Here is a 10,173-nt window from a genome sequence, read left to right on the forward strand (position 1 = left end):
CTGTGAAGAGGTGCTCATCCTCCCCTTTACTACCAGCAGCAGATTAGCAGATTTTTTTTTTTTTTTTTTGGCTTCCCCTGCCTTTCAGTAAGTGCTTTTGTAAAGTAACAGTAAAAGCTAACGTGCAATAATATTTCAGAAGTTAATGGTGGGTGCTGAGGATTATGGAGCACTTCAATTTTTACTCTTGCTTTGCTAATAACTTTATCAAAATAATGAACACCAGAAAGTGGTATTGATTGGTAAGCAGAGTCAGATCCAGGACTCAGTACTGTGAACCTTTCCACCTGCATGGCTCCAGATGCACTCCCCAACGTCGGGTTGCAGTCAGATGATGACATCCTTTTTTTAACAGATTAGATGCCTCTCCCAGAATCCCATGAGAAGTAATCTCAATATCAGCATCATCATTCCTCACTTTTGTGCAGCTTCATCGTTCTCAAACTTTGCCCCTCAAAAGCCCTCGGAGTCTGCAAGCCAGGTGCCAATATTCCAAGGCTAAAGACCAATAATTAGTCATTGTCAAAATAATAGAAATGTAATAGACATAATGTCAATACAGCAGATATGATTTTGTTTTATTTTAAGCTCCTTTGCCCATAGTTTATTAAGATTTTGATACATGATAGTGTTTGCCTAAAAATGAATATTGCCCAGTATTTATCTATCTAAACCATTTGTTGAATCCATCATAAAATCCTATTGATTCTACTTTGACGTAGCCAGCATTCAACTAATTTTCATCATGGCCACACCTACTGCTTTGGTCTGCGCCACCAAAGATTATGGCACTGACTTTCCAAGAGGTCTGTTTGCTTCTGCTTTTGATACTACCTAGTCTATTTTCTACCCAGGAGCCAGAGTGAGCCTTTGAAAATGTAGGTCAGGTGATATGTCTTTTGCTAAAAATTCAGCAATGGTTCCCCATTTCACTACTGAGTAAGGCACAAATCTCTATCATGAACTATGAGGCCCAGTGTGGCCTGGCCCTCTCTGACTTTGCCTACCCTTCTTCCTTTCATTCACAAGGCTCCATGCACTCTGGCCTGCTGGCTGTTTTTTCAACATGCCAGGTAAACTCATACCCTAGAAGCCATACTCTATTTTTCTGCCCAGGATGGTTTGTTGCCAGATATCTGCTTGGCTTCAACCATTACTTCTTTCCATTTTTTTCTCAAATCTCATTTTCTCAGTTGCAATCACTCTGCTTTATACTGCTGTTTCCCTTTCCAACGCCCATTCCCTCTTTCCCAGGTCTACTTTCTTCCCATTTAACCTATTAGAATTACCATGTTAGCACCATGAGAACAGCAATCTTGGCCTTTAACTCTTATTTCACAACTTCTAGTAAGTGCTCAAGAAACGTGTTGAATAAGTGTCTATTATGTGCCAAACTCTATGATATACGAGAACTGGCAAGACATATGTGCTGGCTTATAGTTTGGTGTTGAAGACATACGTACAATTAACAAGCAGATACAGAAAAAAGAAAGAACAAAATATCAAATGAATAATAATGGAAGAAATCATTAAGGCACCATTGAGCTGAGTCTAACCATTTGTGTGTGTGTGTATTTGTGCATGTTTGTGTGTATTGCGTGTACATATAGTTGTGATCTCATTCTGCATCACATTGTTCTCTTTTCTGCCACTAAAATGGTTCCTCTACTGCAATTCAACACATTAGTATTCATTGTGATCTCCAAGGAGCACTATGACTTTCAGGTGCTCCACACCTGAGGAAATTTAAGAACTGCTATTTGTGCGGTGATTTTCAAAGGGCGTTCACGTGTATTTTTTTCAGCTAATTCTCAGAACAACCTTCAAAATTCAGGTCTTAAGTATTTTCTTCTTTGATATGGTCTCTCTGTTTTGAGTTTCAAGCTTTAAGCAACAGCATTGTTAGGTAATTTTGTAAATGAAGACACCTATAGGTTCTATGAGATTCCTTATATGTAGTCAGTAGTCCCGAGGCTACTAATCTGTGTTTATTTGCCTTTCTTTCAATTTCAGGCCACTATTATAAGTCTTTCTCTCAAAGTAAGATTAAATTCTGCAATAGTTGCTAGGAGTGGAAAAAGCGCATCTTAACATAAAATTTTGCTTTATTACTATGCAGTTAGCAGGACCCCAGACATTGGATCTTCTTGTCTTTCAATTTTGTGGACATTTATCCTGTACTTGTATAAAAGACAGGCTTTCAGCATTGTAGGAAATACAAAGGTGGATAAAACAGTACCTTGTTTCAAGAGCTTGTAGTTGAGTAGGGGTGTCAATGATGTCAGCACTAGTAGAATACTCTGTGCATACAAGGTTTCTTTGTATGTATGTATAATTTTTTTTAAAGATTTATTTATTTATGATAGACATAGAGAGAGAGAGAGAGAGGCAGAGACACAGGAGGAGGGAGAAGCAGGCTCCACGCCGGGAGCCCAACGTGGGACTCAATCCCAGGACTCTAGGATCGCGCCCTGGGCCAAAGGCAGGCGCTAAACCGCTGAGCCACCCAGGAATCCCCTGTATGTATAATTTTTAAATCGACTTTCCATTTTTGAATAGATTTAGGTTTACAGAAAAGTCATGAAAATAATATAGAGACTTTCAATATATCCCACACCCAGTTTTCTCTCTTGTTAATACCTTACATTATGGTACCTATTATGTAGCTAATGAACCAACATTGATACATTATTATTAACTAAATTCCATGCTATATCAGATTTCTTATTTATTTGTATTTACTTATTTACTATCTTTTCTCTGTTCTAGTGTTCTAGACCCCATACAGTATACATTACATTTAACCATCATGTTTCTTTAGGCTCCTCTTGGTTGTGACAGTTTCTCAGACTTTTCTTATTTTTGGTGACTTTTCTTATTTTTGACAGTTTTGAGGAGTACTAGTCAGGTATTTTGAAGAAAGTCTCTCAACTGGAATTTGTATGATGCTTTTGTCCTTATTAGACTGAGGTTATGGGTTTGGAGGGAAAAGACTAAAGAGGTAAAGTACCACTTTTATCACATTATATCAAGAGTCACATATTCATGCAATCAACATGAGTTACTACTAATGATATTGATCTTGATCAATTGACTCAGATAATGTTTTTCAGGTTTCTCCACTGTAATTTCTGTGATTTTTATTTACCCTCTACTTTGAAATCAGAATTGTACAGAAGTTTTCCTGGACTTTCTGTTTTAAGTTTAGACTTTTCCATGCCTGAACCAACTCACCTTCCTCATATTTCCAAGATTTTCTATAGATCTTTTTGTCTTTTATTGTGGCCCAGATATTAGTTTGGGAGAACTAATGTCACCCATGGAGAAATACAATTTTGGGAGTGGAGTGTGTGTTTTATTTTATTATTTTAAGTTGGTGATTTGGGTTAGCCATGAAATTAAATTCCTTGGCTTACCAGCAATCAAGCTAAGGATTGCAAAAAGAAGACTTGATTAATTTTGTGGATTTACAAAATTCCAAAATAAAAATAGTTTAATTGCAAGTTAAAGATGTAATGCAGATGCAGTAGAATCTAAAAAAAAAACAAATGAATAAACAAGCAAAAAGCAGAATCAGACCTATAGATACATAGAACTAATGGTTGCCAGAGGGGAATAGGGTGGGAAGTTGAGCAAAATGGGTGGGGGGAGAGGGAAATACAACTTCCAGTTATGAAACCAATAAGTCAGGGGAATAAAAGGCACAGCATAAGGAATACAGTTAATAATATTGTAATACTGGTGTATAGCTACACTTCTGGTGAACATAGCATAACGTATTTACTTGTCAAATTACTAAATTTTACACGTGAGACTTAACATTTTTTGTCAATTATACTATAACTAACTAAATAAAATAAATAAAAAATACCACATACAAGTGGAAAACAGGGAATGTTAGGTAAGAAATAAACAAAAATCACCTGTAAATATCAAGAGACAATTACTGCTATTGATTGAATACCTATAGCCATTTTTCTACATTTCCATATGTGTATATATTTATCCAGGTATCTATATATCTTCATTTTCTTTTGATTTAGGGGTATGATTTTATATGTATAGTTTTGTATTTTGTTTTTACACTGAATTTTTTCTCAAACTATTTTTAATAGGTCTCAAAATTCTGTGACAGATTTTTGGTCAAATGGTTTCCACTAAAAAGTACTGATTTTAAAAACTAACTTAAAATTGCTATAGAAAAAAAAAACAAATGATACATAAAACATCCTCTTTTCCCTGTAAGTTTTTACATTGCATTTTTATCATTAACGAGATTTTACCATTTAACTTAATTGGCCAATTGAGACAAGCAGTTCTAGACCTTCCACCACTGATTAAGACTGAGGTGGCAGTTATTAGAGATAATATTCATTTAGCCTACTGAGTTTTATGGGAAGACTTGATGACCTTACCAGCTCCAGCAACTTTTCTCTCCACAGATTTGCTGATAACCACAGCAATGGTCCATTTGAAATAACAAATGGCCAAATGATCCTGAGAATAGAGAAGCTCTCATCATATAAGCTTTCCAAAAAGCATATCAACCATGACAACATCACCAGATCTCAAAAATTTAAGGCCATCTTCCAGCTTCTTACCAGAATGGTGATTGATCTTCTCCTTCAGCTCAACAAACTTTGCAAGCAACGTGAGCTGCGTGACAATCCAGCACAGGTTCATAGCCAGCACTGATTTGGTGTGGGTGATTCAGGGTAATCACCTGAGCAGTGAGGCCAGTTACTTTCATTGGTGGGTTATTTTTGTTATCACCACCCAACTGCAATGATGAACATTTCTGACAGACACATTCTGGACACTGAACTCCACACTCTCCCAAGGAAGAGCTTCATTTAAACTTCATGGTACAGGGTACCTGGGTGGCTTGGTGGTTGAGCCTTCAGCTCAGGTCCTGATCCTGGAGTCCTGGGATTGAGTCCCACGTCTGGCTCCCCATGGGGAGCCAGCTTCTCCCTCTATGTCTCTGCTCTCTTTCTATGTCTCTTATGAATAAATAAATAAAATCTTTTAAAAAATAAACTTCATGATACATTTTAACAGACTTTTCTTCAGTTGTAACATTGATGATAACAAAAATGACCATAATACCATGTTTGAGAACACAGTCCCACAGAGACAGTAACAACATCACCAATTCTGTTTACATCCTAGAAGAACAAACCTAAGGGTTGTCAATTGGATGGATTGGTGGCAGAATGCAATCCAGAGCTTCAAGCAGTATTGTTCCACTGGCATTGCCGTCTTTACTGGTGACTTTCCATCACTTGAATCAAGCCATGTTTGTACTTGGCTCCAGCATGTTGTCACTATACCAACCAGAAACTGGCTCAAATGCTACTGTGTCTGGCCCGCAGCCAGTTTTCCAAATATAGGTGCTGATTTCCTTAATGATTTCCTTGATATTTCTCTGGATGAAGAATGTCTCAGTGGAATCCATTTATTTTATTTTATTTATTTTTTAAAGATTTTATTTATTTATTCATGAGAGATACAGAGAGAAGGAGGCAGAGACACAGGCAGAGGGAGAAGCAGGCTCCATGCAAGGGAGCCTGATGTGGGACTCGATCCCGGGTCTCCAGGACCACACCCTGGGCTGAAGGCAGACTCTTATCTGCTGAGCCACCCAAGTGTCCCGGGATCCATTTTTTTTGTTTTTAACACCAACAATTAGTTGTTTCACAGCTAGTATGTAAGCCAGAAGGGCATGCTTATAGGTCTGACCATTTTCGGATATACCTGCTTCAAATTTTCGAGCACCAGCAACAACAATCAGGCAGAAAATTTTAGGCACAGCCTGATATGTACCTAGAATCATGTTTTTGATAAAGTACCTGTATCCTGGGGCATGAATGACAAAAACATAATACTTACTGGTTTCAATTTTCCACATGGAGTTATCAATGGTGATCCCGTGCTCACATTCAGCTTTCAGCTTATCCAAAACCCAGGCATAGTTGAAGGAACCCTCTCCCATGTCAGTAGCCTTCTTCTCAAATTTTTCAATTTTTTTTTCCAGTCTCCTCACATTTGTAGATCAGATGGCCATAGTGGTGGGCTTGCCTGGATCTACATGTCTAATGATGTTGATGTTAATTTCTTTCCCTGTTTTGGCTTAGATTTAGCAGTAGTTTTCATGATATCTGTGTTCTGGAAGCAAACTCATCAAAAAAGGTACACTAAAATTATATATGGAGGATTTATTTCCCTCTGTTAAGTTAAAAATGACTGATTCTAGTAGAAGCATTTAATCATATTCTTAGTGTTGGCAATTTTATTTAGGCAATTTATAATAATATAATTATAATTTATCATTCATAATTATTTCCTCTGTCTATTCTATGATGAGCATCTTTGATGCATCTTTTAAATAATCTTTGTATTTTATGTTATTTCCTTATGATAGTATCTATGTCAAGCTCATTAGAATTCACATTCTTGATGGTGGGATGGAATGTATACCTTATGACCACAGAATTTGCCATCTCCCTTTTCTGAAAATCAAGGCAACTAGTCTTGTGCCTCTGAAGGAACAGAATCTGAAATAATGTTCTTCTACCTCTAAGATTACATGATTCTATGATTAGCTACTCTTAGAAATCCTTTCTAAAGGATTGTAATATTTTATATATGTATATATATTATATATAAACATACTTCAATATGGACAGTATAACTTAGACTAGGCCTATTGAAATTAAAAATAAAATGTCATTAGAAATTGGATAAATTGTTAAGCTTAATATTTTAATTGACATGTTCAATATCATTCACTCAGGAAAAAAATAAGTAAAATCCAGAACACCATCTTGAGGCGGTAAGTAGAACTTGAACATGAGCTGATGTGATTCAGTTAGATTCTATAAATACAGTGGAATAAGGCATACATTATGAAGTAGAAAAGTTAATAACACATTTCACATCAAGCTCTAAAAGGCAAGCATTGGAAATATAAAGTGATTCTCCCAGTTTAGTTCATGTGGTTTTAGTCTTAACTGCTATTGTGGTGAGATTAATTTCAATCATATTATTGATCTGAGATATAGAGAATTTGGATAGGTTCCAGAGGAAATGAGAATAAAAATGAAAATGATTAGAGGGTTGATTGGGAAAAATTGAACTCATTGGGATTACTGAGTTTGGAAGCAGGCTAAGGAGACACTTAATGACGGTTTCTGACCGTAGAGGTAACACTAGTATGATTAACTGTGTAACCGATTTCAACTTCTACGAGGGAAAAGGCACATTTACACGAATATGGATTTATTTTGGTCATTGAGAAGATGTAATAAGCTAGTGGACAGCTGCAATTTGTTATCAACTGTAGGATGCATTGTAGTCAGGAGAAAGAAGGCTCATAGTTTACAAGGGGAGGACCCATGGAATGGATGAAATTGCAGAACAGACAGTGTGCAGAAGGAAGTGATATCACTGCTTACCACTTTAGATGATGCCTCTTTACAACTGGCTAGGGGGCTACTGAATATGGGCCATAGTCCTCTTTGTTATTCTGTGCTTATTGTACATTAGCAGGAGTTGACTGGCATCAATTCCCTTTGTTTATGTGAATGGCATCTGTGAGCTTCAACATAATACTTTTAGCTCATATAATATAAATGCAAAGTATGTATCTCTGTAAGTCACAGTGATTGAGAAGGAAGGTTTACTTTCCTCCAGTATAACAAATTACTCCTTTGGAGTATGTTAAACACTCTTGGGAACTTATTTTGGTCATTGGATCAATAAATCACTATTTGAAAAATTAATGCCTTAAATTATATAGTAAGTTCTAGTTGGTGAGTTTACACAGATCTGAAATTTGGAGTAGGGGTGTTGTGCATTCCTCAGGAGGAATAGAATTGAGTATTATATGGTTAAAGAATGGTGTTGACAATGCAGATTTTTTTAGTAGTCAGGGACCCATTTTGTCTGGTATTTAGCTTAGGGCAGGGACAGCTCCTCATGTGGTCCCTTATCTTTTCTCATTGCTCTCTGACTCCAACTATAACCCTTCCACTCAGACTCTGTTCTTGGATTCTGCTTGTTTCTCTCCTCCTTTGAACTTTCATTAAATTTGTCTACTGAATTCTTCTCTTGAAACAACATAGTATAACGTTAAGACTGTGTTTTTGAGGCCTTAGACATGGATTTGAAAGCAGCTCCATCTCTTTCCAAATTTGGAATTTTCACCAAGTTTCTTAACCTCTCTGAGAATGCAGTTTCCAGCACCTGTGAAATTAGCATGATAATATCTATAATGCAGGGGTACTGAAAGGATTAAATGCAGTAACATTTATAACAGATTTACCCATGTGACACACATTAAAATGAAAAATTTCTAGGAAATATCATTCAATAAATATTTGTTGAGCATTTATTATGTTACAGCTTTGTGCACAATAGTGTACAGTAGTTTGAGCTGAATAAAGAGTTAATAATAATGATGATACAAAATAGTTCTCTTATATTCATGGAGCTTACAGTAGATTATGATTCACCATTGATTCAATAACAGCTTTACAAGGAAAAAGCTACATTAAACTATGTATTAATTTTAAGGTACACCATGGTTTCAGTGATATATAAAAGGGGAAAATGTATAAAAATTTTGCATAATTATCGTCCCAATCCCAATGTAAAACTGACCGGTTTCTGAACACTGGTCATTATTTTGAATTTTTCTTTGTTTATATTTATTCTATTCTCCAGTCAACCTATTTCTCCTCAGTTGTTCTCATAGGCTCTACCCAATCCTGTGGCTGCTGGTCAGGGGAACATTAGGGTTCTGCTTCTGTCTTTATCTCCCATTGTTTTGCTAATGGCGGGGGGCTTTGCCTGAAAATCCCAGTCTTGGTGAAGTCTCACATTTAAGGAAGCACAGTTAAGTGACCAAAAGTAATTTCATACAGTTCCAGTGGTCACTTCTTGCTTCCTCCCTTGCAGAATGTCAAAGAATATCCAATCCTTCATCCTCTGCACCGCATGTCTCCACACCCCATTCCTTTCTTCTGTGTCTTTCAACCTCCTCAACCTCTCCAAAACCTCTTTTTCCATCACTCGTTCTGAACATTCTTCTTAATATTCATTCACCTCTATGATTAAAATCAGAGAAGAAAATGCCAAAGAGGCAATGCCAGGATTTTTCCTAACTGGTGGCAAGAGGGGGTTGAGGCTATGAATCTTTATTCATTTTTAATAATTTTGTTTCTGTTATGCAGTTACAACTTCTTGCTACTCTCACCTAAGGATTGAGCAGAATGAAGCATATCAGGGCTAAGGGGTGAGGACGGGATCAGTTGAAAGAGTGGAGAACTCATAGATTTGGTTCTTGCAAATGCCTAACTCCTCTTGGGCACATTTCTGTAACCTTGGCAATTGGGTGTCCTTCACTGTTTCCCATGTAGACTTTAGGGACAATCCTGAGCTTGGGTAGGAGCAAGATATAAACCCTATAGAAGCTGTTCATTGGTTCAATATGAATTTAGTTTCACTGTTGGTTCCCTTGATATTTGAGTCCCATTTCTCTGGTAACACTACGTCTGATATTCCAGGTACCACTGATTAAGTTGTAAGTGCCAATTCTTAATGACTTTTCAGGACATTTAGGGTTAACACATTAGCCATAAAACAATCACTCAATAATGTGCAAGGCTAGCAAAAAAACCCCAAGAGTGAGTATTGATATTACAAATATCCATAACTTACTTTAATAATTTACCTTGGCACTACTATTTTGCTATCTTGTAATTTATCATATGTGCTTATTGATCTTTAGTTATAGGATTTTTTAAAATAGAGGATTTCAGCATATTGGATTTACCTTATCAGAATAAATACTGAATTTTGGAGGAATTGGGCTTTTAGGTCTGGGACAGTATGCTTTAGGGAATACTGCTTCAGATTTGTTTCATGTACCTTATATGCTCCACATAGAAAGAAAAGCTGCAAAATATACAGTAAATTAAGACAATGATATTATTGGGTTAAATCATAACTTAATTATTCAGTTACTTGAGGCTACATAATCATTGAGCCATATCTTTTGATAATGTTCCTTTAGACTCTCTGGGAGTAACCAAATTTAGAATGATGTGTTGTCATGCAACTTCTAAGAAACATTTTGTGTGCTGGTGATTGGTTAGCAATGCCTCAGAG

At 36.5% G+C, this 10,173-nt stretch overlaps 1 pseudogene; it reads right to left on the bottom strand.

The window, feature by feature from the left end:
• Positions 1 to 4,518: 4,518 nt before the first annotated feature.
• Positions 4,519 to 9,072, bottom strand: LOC140595573 (elongation factor 1-alpha 1-like; annotated as a pseudogene).
• Between the last annotated feature and the right edge of the window lie 1,101 nt (positions 9,073 to 10,173).

The sequence above is a fragment of the Vulpes vulpes genome, chromosome 15, assembly GCF_048418805.1.
Source record: "Vulpes vulpes isolate BD-2025 chromosome 15, VulVul3, whole genome shotgun sequence".
NCBI lineage: Eukaryota > Metazoa > Chordata > Mammalia > Carnivora > Canidae > Vulpes > Vulpes vulpes.